Source organism: Lathyrus oleraceus, chromosome 4 (genome assembly GCF_024323335.1).
Source record: "Lathyrus oleraceus cultivar Zhongwan6 chromosome 4, CAAS_Psat_ZW6_1.0, whole genome shotgun sequence".
NCBI lineage: Eukaryota > Viridiplantae > Streptophyta > Magnoliopsida > Fabales > Fabaceae > Lathyrus > Lathyrus oleraceus.
In genome coordinates, this window is record NC_066582.1 from 388,070,895 (window position 1) to 388,084,391 (window position 13,497).

General features: G+C 36.5%; 2 pseudogenes; both read left to right on the top strand.

The window, feature by feature from the left end:
- The first annotated feature begins 504 nt into the window (after positions 1-504).
- LOC127075595 (ubiquitin carboxyl-terminal hydrolase 17-like) lies at positions 505-2,933 on the top strand (annotated as a pseudogene).
- Positions 2,934-3,078: 145 nt separating this feature from the next.
- LOC127075596 (phosphoglycerate kinase 2, chloroplastic-like) lies at positions 3,079-3,957 on the top strand (annotated as a pseudogene).
- The last annotated feature ends 9,540 nt before the right edge of the window (positions 3,958-13,497 follow it).

The following is a 13,497-nucleotide window of genomic DNA, read 5'->3' on the forward strand; positions in this document are numbered from 1 at the left end:
TTCACAACAACACGGTTGAACAAGCCAATAAGTTTGTTTGATGTAATGTCTGAAAAAGACAATTTGTTAATGGGTTTCGATGATTACTTGCTATACACATCAAGGGAAGCCTGAAAAGGCTAGAAAGTTGCTTGAGTTGGTTCCTGATAAGTTAGACACCGCTTGTTGGAATGCGATGATTGTGGGTGATGCAAAGAAGGAATGGGAAAATGAGTTTGGCAATGCGGTTTTTCGAGAAGATGGTGGAGAGGAATGTTGTTTCCTGGAATTCTCTTACTACAATGCATGTGTTAATCTTGCTGCTTTGCAAGTAGGCAAGTGACTCCATGAATTCATCCTGAAAAGTGGCTATATAAACGATTGATTTGTTAGCAATGCTCGGATTGCCATGTATGCAAAATGTGGAAGAACTAAAAGCGCTGGACAAATGTTTAAGAATATTTTAGGCTTTCAAAGAAGAAACTGATGAATACGCATACTTTAACAAGACAAAAGAATGGAGTCATTTATTTAGCAAAATACTCTAGTCAGCAAAATAATTATAATAATGGATCCGAAACAAAGTCTAGCTAAAAAAAGGTATGAATCAGAGTATCTGCTCAGTTGCATTTGAAAGTCCAAGCCTCACACACGACAGACAACTCCATATGCCAATAAAGGTCCTATGGTGAGAAACGATGCTCTTCCAAGAATAATTCCAATATCTGCATTGAATCCATATCAAAATATGTGGAACTTTATTGGCTTGGTGAGTTCTGGATTTTGGAAAATATTCGGGAAATTCCTGCTGGAAGTGTTCTAAGATCTGCATTGGCAGATGCTGTGAGAATCTTCTTCTATATGTACTTTTAGATTCAGGATTTGTTGTGTTGCTTCCGTGTTGTTTATTGCTACAATGTTGCATGTGATAGACCAGATTGAAGACAGTGATGAAAATAAAACCGTGTTGCCCCCCTCATCTCGCTGGGAATCGAAAAGTCCTGTCAATATTTAAGTTAGGAATTCTAGTTCAAGTAAAAGAAGCAAGAAAAAGTCTAGTAACACTTCTGATGAGGTTGAATTTAAATCAAAAGTTCCAAGAACTAAATCTGACACATCTCATGATTTGGCGTCAAATTTGAGTGGCCGTGAACACAGAAGAAAAGTTGCATCAGTTGAAAAATCAATAGCTGATACCTCTAAGTGCAAGACTGTGCCTTCCTTGAGTAATTCAAATATAGATGTTCTAGCGGATGATGTGGAAGAATCTCATTTGTCCAGGTACAAAGAAGCACGGAGATCATCATCTAATTCTCGTGATAGACTATTCTCAACTACTAAAGGAGATTCAGTTTCACATTCCATGTCTACAAAAATTGACAATTATCATTCATTGCCTTCAAAAGTCAGTGCTGCTCCTAATCCTCCACAAAATGTTCGTAATGGTTTGAAATCATCAATGCAGAAAGTTGTCCAGCAGTTTAGAATCTCAAAAGGGTCAAGATCCAATCTAATATCTGTTGAAAATGAGTTGGGCTGTCCATATGAACTTTTCGTGGAACTTTATTGTTACGACAAGGTGAAACTATTTCCCTTTGGCCTTACAAACTGTGGGAACGGCTGTTATGCTAATACAGTTCTCTAGTGCTTGGCTTATACTCGGCCTCTAACATCGTATCTTTTGCAAGGGTTCCATTCGAAACGATGCCAGAAGAAAGGATGTTGTTTTATCTGTGAGTTTGAATATCTAATTCAGAAGGCAAAAGAAGGGAATTCTCCACTTTCTCCAATTGGAATATTATCTAAGATACACAAGATTGGAAGTCATCTTGGACATGGGCGAGAGGAAGACACACATGAGTTTTTGAGGGGTGCATTTGATACAATGCAATCTATTTGCCTCAAGGAAGCCAGTGTTTCGAGTCCTTTGACAGAAGAAACAACTCTCATTGGATAAACTTTTGGAGGTTATCTACGATCTAAGATAAAGTGCTTAAGGTGCCTGGGGAAGTCTGAGATGTATGAGAGAATGATGGATCTTACTGTTGAGATTGGCGGGAATATTGAAACTTTGGAGGAGGCTCTTGGACAGTTTACAACGCCTGAAATCCTGGATAAGGATAATAAGTACAATTGTGGCAGATGTAAATCATATGAGAAAGCCAAGAAGAAGCTACCGATATTGGAGGCGTCGAATATTCGTTCGATTGCATTAAAGCAATTTAAGTCCGGTAACCTTGAGAAGTTGAATAAGTCTGTTCAATTTCTTGAAGTCTCGAATATGGCTCCATATATTAGTGGATTAAAAGACAAATCTCCATTATACAATCTTTATGCAGCGGTTGTCCATTTGGATAGCATGAATGCTGCATATTCAGGACACTATGTTTGTTATGCGAAGAACATCCTGCTACAATCCCTGAATTCAATCATCCAGTTGCTGAAGAATCATTTGAAAGCGGTGAGTTTCCACAAGGCCAAAATGAGGATGTCAGTGAGGCTCAAAATGATAATGAGATTTCTGTTGGGAAGGATGAAGAATCGAAAGATCCATTACACTTGGATGGTACTAGTCAAGACGAATTACAAGTTGACAAGACTGGAATTTCAGTTGAGAATCTGGATCAACCAGGACAAACAAAAATGATGTCTGATGCAGTACAAAAGGATCATTCTGAGATAGACAACCAGCAATCAACATTACGTCTCAGTAGTTGGAGAGCTTGTATATGAGCTCACTTGGATTCACAGAAATGGAATGTGTTGAAGGCCTGAAGACAGCCATATCAGTATTGTCACAGTTGCCAAATAGTTTACCCATCACGACGTAGAACCTCCTTCGAATATTGCTCACTATGTCTCAAGCCGCACCAATTCTGCGGTAATTGGACAGCGGTGTAACAACAGGCCTGGTTTTAGTCTTGGCACCAAACTGTCTTTAACTTCTTCCAAACACCTGAAATCAGTAAAGGGACTCAAGTTTTAAACTCATAAAAAGCAAGTTTGCGATATAAGATATAAGCCATGAAGATTTTGATCCGACCATATGCGTATTCGGCCCATTAAAGCGAGTCGAAGTTCAGACCAGTACTAACCTGATGAGCAGAAGAGGTTTTACTTTTTCAATAGCTTTTTCCTTCGAAAGTTAACTGATATAGATAGCGATCCTTCAAATGCTTTTGATGGCAGAGCAACTTTTCAATATGTATGCAGAGTAGCTTTAGATAGAAATCCTTCAAAGGCCATTTGCTGCAATTGTGGGTGGTTCCAAAGTCTCATCTAAAATTGGTGTGATTGAGTCGCTTCTAGAAAAAGTTGACATGCTTCTTCTCGGTGGAGGGATGATCTTCATATTTCACAAGGCACAAGGTCTTTCAGTTGGTTCATCCCTTGTAGAGGAAGATAAGTTGGATCTTGCTACAACACTACTTAAGCCAAGGCAAATGGGGTGTCGCTCTTGTTACCGTTGATGTCGTGACTGCAGACAAATTCGCCCCTGATGCGAACAGCTAGATTGTGCCAGCATCTGCCATTCCCGATGGTCGGATGGGATTGGATATTGGTTCCGATTCTATTAAAACATTCACCGAAGCATTGGACACCACCAAAACCATCATGTGGAATGGACCAATGGGAGTGTTCGAGTTTGACAAGTTTGCTACTAGGACAGGGGCTATTGCAAAGAAGTTGGCAGACCTCAGTGAAAAAGGGGTGACAACTATTATTGGAGGAGGAGATTCCGTCGCTGCTGTGGAGGAAGTAGGAGTCGCTAAAGTCATGAGCCACATATCCACTGGTGGTGGTGCAAGTTTGGAGTTATTGGAAGGCAAAGAGCTTCCAGGTGTCCTTGCTCTCGACGAAGCCACACCAGAACCGTGTCAAGATAGTTATGCGATATCTCGCCGACACCAATTTAATCCACGAACAAATCATGTCGCTTGCAAACCTCAGCTGAAATTCCACCCGGCGTGACGTATGTTCTGCAAGTATCAGCAACTGATGAAATTAACACAACCAATGTACCATTAATTCAAAAACGTATACTCAAGTGGTTTCACAGCAGTGATTTACCTGTGGTAAAAAGATAGGATGAAAGTTGAGGGGGGACCACCAAGCTTGAGCAGACAATTTTAGAACTCACGCTCCACTACATGGACAGGTGCCTTAGCTCCTGGTCACTACCAACGGTGCAGAAAAGCAGACGAGAGGGACCACCAGCTTGAGTGAAGACAAAAACCTCCAGCATCCTCCGTACAGACAGCGCTCCACTACACCACAGGAAACATAGCAGAGAGGTCATATATAAAAGGGGTTACTATTCACGAAACCCTAGAGACTTGGGGGTTAAGAGAAAAACGGCGAATCCATAAAAATCCAGGAGGCGACGAACCTTAGGAGAGGCAACGAAATCGATTCGGGTGATTCTTGGAAGCTCAAGCAAAGTAGCTAAGGCGTCGATTCCGAAAGAGGAAGAAGAGAGAGAACCGCATACTTGTCTATTCACTTCCAAGGCATACCGACGGTAGATTTCTCGCTCTTTCTTCATCTCGTTTTCGGTCTCGTAAATGTGTGTATATCTTCCTTTTTCTTTCATAACTTTGAATCATTGTTCTTTGTGAGGTTGAGTTTTGGTTAGGGTGAGGAGAAGTGTTTTCCTTCTTTGATGAAGATGTTTTGTGTGAAGGTATCAGAGTGAGGAGAGGAAGTTTGAGGTGGAGGGTTAACTGGATCGAGCTTGTGGATCCGGATAACCCGGTTTGGACCCGGCCCCTTTTGGGCTTTGTGGGGCGACCACCTCCATTTCTTTTTGGCTTACCGGGCCCTGATGGGCCTTAGGGGTATGCAGAGTTCATTTAATATTTCTTTAATTTGGTCATTTATTTATTTATTTGTTTATGTATTTGAGGGGCTGTTACAATAACAACTGGTCGTCCATGGCCAAGTGGAGGAAGGTTTATCTTGCCTTCCTCGAGGTAGTGGGTTCAATACCCATATATAGCATTTTGTTTCTTTAGCATTCATTTTTTTTCTTTTTTCGTGTTTATGTTTTATTATGATTTCTCCTACACTCGTAGTTTCATTATCACTTAATAACACAAGTTTGGTATCCTTTAATTTCATCATCCATTCAAAACCGTTTTAAGAATATAAATCACCTAATTCTCGATTCAATGTCGAGCCCATTTCCATACCCTTGTAAGTCGATTGCTTTTAAGCATCGCCATCAACCTCACATGGATTACTCTTGGGCCTTCTTACATTGAGCTCTTAAGCAACATCAACTTAACTTTCAATAATTTCAAACCTCGGAACTTTAATTGTTTTAATTTAATATTCAAATCGTTTTCTAAATAAAACGTGAAGAAAAAGATTATCCTGGAGGGAATATCCAGTTATAATCCCGAATATTAGGCTCAAGCTGTAAGAGCTTGCAAGCCATAAATGTTCGTCTTCCCTTCCACACTCTAATATTCAAATCATTTTCTAAATAAAACGTGAAGAAAAAGATTACCTGGATGAAATGTCCAGTCATAATCCCGAATATTAGGCTCAAGCTGTAAGAGCTTGTAAGCCATAAATATTCGTCTTCTCTCCAAAGTAGTTATGAATATCTAAACCATTTTCTTATTAAAGTTGGAAGAAAAAGATTACCTGGATGGAATGTCCAGTCGTAATCCCAAATATTAGGCTCAAGCTGTAAGAGCTTGCAAGCCATAAATATTCGTCTTCTCTTTAACACTCCAAATATTCAAATCTTTTTCTTAATAAAGTTGGAAGAAAAAGATTACCTGGATGGAATATCTAGTCGTAATCCCGAATATTAGGCTCAAGTTGTAAGAGCTTGTAAGCCATAAATATTCGTCTTCCCTCCTAAACATTCGTAAATATTCGAATCATTTTCTTAGCAATATTGAAAAGAAACAGACTGCCTGGGTGGAATGTCCAAACGTAGTCTCGAGTATTAGACCCAAGTTGTAAGAGTTTGTAAGTCACAAGTACTCATCTTTCAAACTTCAAAATACCTAATTCCTACCGTAATACTTTTTCAATAAAGATGGAAATGGAACATGGTGTATACCGTGCACTCCTGAGACTAGGATTCGAGATGTATATCATGCTCATCCAAGTTCTCGCCATTATTCAAAACACATCAAATCAATCAATTTCTTTCCTCGCCGCCGTGCGATTGATCTCTTAAACCTTTTCACAAACGAAAGGTACTTTGTTTCAAAACAATGCAAGGCAATGTTTCTCCACCTGTTTTGGGTAGTCCAACAATGTTTTCGTCGATTTGACACAAAGTAGCTTTCGCTAAAATCGACCAACAAACAAACATTTTTCTACCCAGAACTACGTAAGCCTTGATTCATCTTTTGAGATACGTAGGAGCAGAATTTTTAAATCTTGTCAGGCCCACTAATAAAAAACTTAGGTTTAGTCCCTCGTCAAAAATCCAAAAACATTCTCTTCTCATCCTTTCTTTCTTTCCCACCTAATAATTCGAAAAGCCTAATATTTCAACTAACACTAACGCACACAACTAACCTAATGGTTCCCGTTTAGTACAACGGACGTGAGGGGTGCTAATATCTTCCCCTTGTGTAATCGACTCCCGAACCCTGATATTGGTTGCGATGACCATATCTTATCCTTTCTTTTGGGGGTTTTATCGATATTTCCCCTTTCCTTTTGAGGAATAAATAAAGTTCGGTGGTGACTCTGTTCAGTCCATTATTGCGAGCGTGTGATCGCGCTTCGCTTTGTAGTCATATCCCCATTTTTTTGAGGTGCGACACCATGTGATACTTTTTAATGGCTCTGACACAGTCTTCTTTAGTGCGAAAATTTGTCTCTTTCTTTAAATAATCCTTGAAATAAGATCATGGCAAAAATCCTGCAACAGGAAATATGCCACAGAATCAGGATTAGGTTATGCTGCAAAACTATCTAAGCCATGACCTATCTCGACTTCAGCTTGTTCGTCGTCATCAATTTCACAAAACACTTATGACAGATCAACGAATTGAGACAATTGATTTTGTTGTTTTAATATATATATATATATATATATATATATATATATAGATATATATATATATATATATATATATATATATATATATATATATATATATATATATATATATATATATATATATACATATAGATGTATACACATATAGATGTATATTAATATACATCTATATATATATATATATATATATATATATATATATATATATATATATATATATATATAGATAGATAGATAGATAGATAGATAGATAGATATTAAATACACATCTATATAAATATACATCTATATATATATATATATATATATATATATATATATATATATATATATATATATATATATATATATATATATATATATATATATATATATATATATATATATATATATATATATATACATATATATATATATATATATATATATATATATATATATATATATATATATATATATATATATATATATATATATATATATATATATATATATATATATATATATATATATCTATATATATATATATATATATATATATATATATATATATATATATATCTATATATATACATATATATATATATATATATATATATATATATATATACATATATATATATATATATATATATATATATATACATATATATATATATATATATATATATATATATATATATATATATAACTCAATATCAATGAACCCTGATTGTTCATGACTGAGAAACATATTATGAAGATCGTCATCATCTCGAATCTTCAACTGATAAAACTTAACTTGGTTGTCTGCAAAAAACACCAGATTTTTGTAGATGAATTGTCTCACCTGACTACACTGCAATTTCTTTTCTATTCTTTGTTTCAAATGTGAAAATTTTGATTTTCTATTTATTGATAACCGAGTAACTTCTGTGTTACAAAAACTAAAATCGGATAACTCGCACTCAAATATTTCACCATCTGTATGGACATTGGTCATATATTATGGTGATGAAGCCATTTTTGTAAGATGCAATGTAAGTTTAGTGTATTATGGTGATGAGAATTGATCACGTATTAACATGCAGTTAAATAGGTATGAGGATGGATTTCCAAAAAGCAAGGTATGTGCCATAGGGTATGGTATAAAAATGTGTATAAGCATTTCCATCAAGCACATTCAACCTATCTACATTGTCTCCAATACTCAACTTACCTACTTTGTCAGCAACAGATACTCAAACACATTCAACAAAATGTCTCTACTAACCATGGGTGATGAACATCGAGGAACAAAATGTCCTCGGCCGAAGTTCAGAACATAACAGAATTCAAAGTCGTTAGGGAGAATAGTGGTCATTTTATTTCAATGTAGACCTTTCCGTGTATTTACCATTTTTTTCAACTTTGTAATGATCCATGGAGTCGTGTCATTTGCAGACTACCAATCTATCGATTAAATTTGAGCCTTTTGCCCATATGTTTGCTATTCTTATTTTGTTTCAGTTCACGAAATTTCATTTATTTTTTATGATAATTTTTTAAACAAAAAAATATCTAAAAAATCATGTTTTAGAAATTTGCAAAAATATATATTGTTCCTCGACTTGTAAATACGAAAAAGGAATGTTATTAGCAATCTCAAGGATGGTAAGGTCCTGAAGAATGGAAATCAGTGACTTCCCCATATATGATTTCCCTTTTGTTACATGTATTCAAGAATAACTGTTTCCCCAACATAAGATTGCAGGAATGGTAGAATCCAGAGCAAGGTCTCCCCTAGCATCTCCATCTTGTTGAGATTAGTCGAGTATCCAGTTGTACTGTGTTATCAGTCTAACTTCTTATGTGCCTGTTTTGTCAGCATATTCATACATATATGCATAACATCATGATGTTTGTTTTCACATATTTGTATTCTCTTGGTGCCTCCCTACTTTCTGGTGTTTTCACTCCCTATAGAGTGTGTGCGTCATCTCTCCAATAAAGTGTTAACCTTAAGTAAAAAGAGTTTATCCTTTCTATTTACCCATGGAGCTTGATCCTCGTGGAAGATTTTGTTTCAATTTTCCTTTCCATTTCATTATCTGGATGAAATTTATCCCCAATTGAGTTTATTTCCTCATTGGGTTGAGTCCTCTTTGACCGCTTCTCTCCAGTTCATTCCTGAGTTAAACTTTGGTCATTTTAGCCTATTACGTTTGTTAAGCTATCACTAAGTTGATAGTAGGTAATAGTTCCTCTTACCTTTGATTGGTTACCTTTATTTAGCTATCACTCGGCTGATAGTAGGTAATAGTTCCTCTTATGTTTGATTGGTTACCTTTATTAAGTTATCACTTAGTTGGTAGTTGGTAATCATTTTATTTGAGCTTATTATCTTTGTTAAGTTATCACTCGGCTAATAGTATGTAATAGTTCCTCTTACCTTTTATTGGTTACCTTTGTTAAGTTATCACTCAGTTAGTAGTTGATAATCATTCTATTTGAGCGTATTACCTTTGTTAAGCTATCATTCGGCTGATAGTAGGTAATAATTTCTCTTACCTTTGATTGGTTGCCTTTGTTAACTTACCAATTGGTTGGTAGTTGGTAATCATCTTTTGAGCTTATTACCCTTGTTAAGTTATCACTCGAATGATAGTAGTGTCGTACCTCATATTAAAAATGATGGGATACGACCTAGCGAAGCGCGATCGCACGCTCGCAATGATGGATTGAACAGAGTCGCCACCGAACTTTATTTATTCCTAAAAAGGAAAGGGGAAATATCGATAAAACCTAAGACAAAAGAAAGGATAAGATATGGTCATCGCAACCAATATCAGGGTTCGGGAGTCGATTACGCAAGGGGAAGGTATTAGCACCCCTCACGTCCGTTGTACTCAACGGGAACCATTAAGTTAGTTGTGTGCGTTAGTGTTAGTTGAATTTTTAGGCTTTTCGAATTATTAGGTGGGAAAGAAAGAAAGGATGAGAAGAGAATGTTTTTGGATTTTTGAACGAAGGACTAAACCTAAGTTTTTTATTAGTGGGCCTGACAAGATTTACAAATCCTGCTCCTACGTATCTCAACAGAGAAATCAAGGCTTACGTAGTTCTGGGTAGAAAAATATTTGTTTGTTGGTCGATTTTAGCGAAAGCTACTTTGTGTCAAATCGACAAAAACATTGTTGGACTACCCAAAACAGGTGGAAAAACATTGCCTTGCATTGTTCTGAAACAAAGTACCTTTCATTTGAGAAAAGGTTTGAGGGTTAATCGCACGGCGGCGAGAAAAAGAAATTGATTGGTTTGAGGTGTTTTGAGTAATGGCGAGAACTTGGATGAGCGAGATATACATCTCGAATCCTAGTCTCAGGAGTGCGCGGTATACACCACGTTCCATTTCCATCTTATTTGAAAAAAAGTGTTTAATAAAGATTAAGTGTTTTGAATTTGATTGAGAAAGGGTTTGAAGAAACCGCATTGACAATTTTAAATGATGGCGAGAGCCTAGATAGGCGAGACATACGTCTCGAATCTTAATCTCAGGAGTGCACGGTATACACCATGTTCCATTTCCATCTTTATTGAAAAAGTGTTAAATAAGAATTAGGTATCTTGAGTTTTGTTGTGAAAATGACTTGACACTAGATCAAGTATTGATGGACGTTTAAGAGAAATTTGGATGAGTGTTTGAGAGAAAACAAAGTGGATAAATTTGGATGATGGCGAGAGCTAGGATTGGCGAGATATACATCTCGAATCCTAGTCTCAGGAGTGCGTGGTATACACCACGTTCCACTTCCATCTTTATTGAAAAGGTCTTAACTATGAATTACTATTTTTTGAGTTTTTATTAGAAAAAAATGGCTTGACGTTGAATCAAGCGTTTGATGAAAGTTTCAACGAAATGGAATAGAATGGGAGGGAGAAATGGATTGGTTTGTTTATTGAGAAAATACTCGACGTTGGATCGAGTCATATTTTTGTATTTTTCGGAAATGGTTGATTTTATTCTTGTGTTAGTATCTAACTAAATAGTCAAACAAATAAAGAAATGAAACGGTACAAGATTATTACACATCGGGGGAGTGGGGTACATTTTGTCAAATGGGGATTCAAAATATGAAATAATTAAATCGGGCCCAAACAACAAATGATGCCAAGTATGAGTGTAAGTGCAAGAGAACCGGCTCATTGTAAGAAAGCCCAAGAGTAAGCTATGTGAGGTTGATGGCGATGCTTAAAAGCAATCGACTTACAAGAGTGTGGAAATGGGCTCGATATTGAATCGAGAAAAGTGTGATTTTAAAGTTTAAAATGGTTTTGAATGGATGATGAAATTAAAAGAAAACAAATATGTGTTATTAAATGATGATGAAACTATAAGTACGGGAGAAATTATACTAAAACATAAACATAAAAAAATGCTAAAAGAAATAAAATGCTACGTATGTGGGTATTGAACCCACTCCACTAAAGACCTAGAAACTACCCTCTCTCCACTAGGCCATTCATGACTAGTTATTATTTACAACAACAACTTGGATATATAAACCAAGATAGATTAAAAATTTGAATTAAAATGAAAACTAATAAAAAAGAAATCCGTTGGACTACCAAATAAATGGTGGAGAAACCAAAAATTAAAAAAAGAGAAAAGGATTGGGAATCAAAATAAACATTAATGTACACCTTTTTAATAAAACAGAGGAAGACTAAAAACCGTTGATTAAATTTTGGTTTAAAGCATGTTTTGTAAAAATAAAAAAAAATAAAAAAAGGTAGAAGGAAACAGTAACGAGAAAGAAACTCTCATCCTCCTCACTCGCCTCTTTCAATCTCTCAACATCAAAATTGTTCTCTCAACCTCGCTTCTGAAATTGCTCTCTCAACCTTACTTCTCTCTCTCAATCGATATCTCCCACCCAAAGGCGGAAGAAAAAGAGATTTAAAAGGAAAAATCCAATGCGAAAGCTCACCTTGGGCGGTGATTCGGCGGTGGCAGCGAGCTTGCAATGGGCTCTCTTCGTTAGGTTTCAAAGTTCTCCGTCGTCGATTGCAACCAGGTTCGTTCCTTTGGGGTTTATCATATCCGTTATTTTTAGATTAGGGTTTTTTCTTTTGGTGGTCGACTCCTAGGTTTTTCCGTCCCTTCACACTGATTCGCTCTCTCCTATTTATGTTCTGTAGATTAGGGTTTCAATTGGTGTCTTTGGTGTTCCAGAAAAGTATCTCCGCAAACTACTTTGGATGTACTCAGAATCGAATTGCCCTGTTTGATGCTAAACTTGAAAATGATATTCTGAACTCGTGCTTTCTTCTTCATTTCTTGTCTTAATGCCAATTCAGGTATTTTCTGGAATTTTACAGCTTTGACTAATTATTATGTGTTTTTTTTGTTACTGCAGTAAAAAATGAAAACATGAGGAGCTCAAACACGGTTCTTTTCACGTGGCCTTGGCTTGGAAATTTTCATGGTTTGCTCGAGCTTGATTTGAAGATGATAATGATGTTGTTGTTGTTGTTGTTTGATTCATGGTACTTGTAACTCAGCCTTGCTTTGGCTCGTGAATGGAATATGATGGCATGCTTGGTTTGGCTTGGATTGGTGATAAACCTGTGTTGCACACATGTGAACCCAACTTGTTCAACTCATGACTTCGTTTTATTTTTGCCTTATATGATGATAGCATTCTTGATGAACGTAACAACCATGATGATAGCCTTATTGTAGGAGGTCAATATGTGAAATGGTTTGTGATTCTGATGTAGTATGTATCATATGTTTTGAAGGTCTACTCCAATTGTTTCACTTGGGCATGGAATGTCGCTTGATGAATGTTGACGGTTGTTATGTCCTGCTATGCTGCAAGTGCACATTCATTGGCATGGTTGTCTTGGTGATGCAACATGTTGGATGCCTTGGAGTGTTTCATGCAATTCCTGCAGGTCTGAACTTATGTGCATTGTTCATGCGTTTTGGCTTATGCATTATAGCATCTACGTCATGAATATCATATTGCTCATGTACACATGAATTCATCTGGTATTGGTTCACCTATGCATTTCTGACTTGGTGTGCTTGACAATTCATGTTTCTTTGGTTTATATTGCACCTCATTTTGACTTTGGTTTCATTGTATTGGAATAAGTGTAGGTCATGGTTTTGGCGCAGGCTGCAGGTGATGGAGCTGGAAGCATTCCAACAGAACTTTGCGGAAGACCGGCAGTCCTTGTTGGAGTCACTCAGAAGCTGATTGCATGTATTTGGAAGGAGTTAAAGACAGTTTGGTGCCATCTAAAACCAAGCCTGCTGTTACACTGTTGTCTAATTACCGCAGAACTGGTGTGGCTTGAGATACAGAGGGCGATATTTGGAGGAGGTTCAGTGAGGGCAAAGACTGATGCAACAATCCAAAAAATACACGTTCTCTTCATTCTTTTTGTTTCTGGATGAATTAAACAGGCGTTGCAAAATTTCTCAGTGAGGAGAAATTGAAGCCATCATCTCC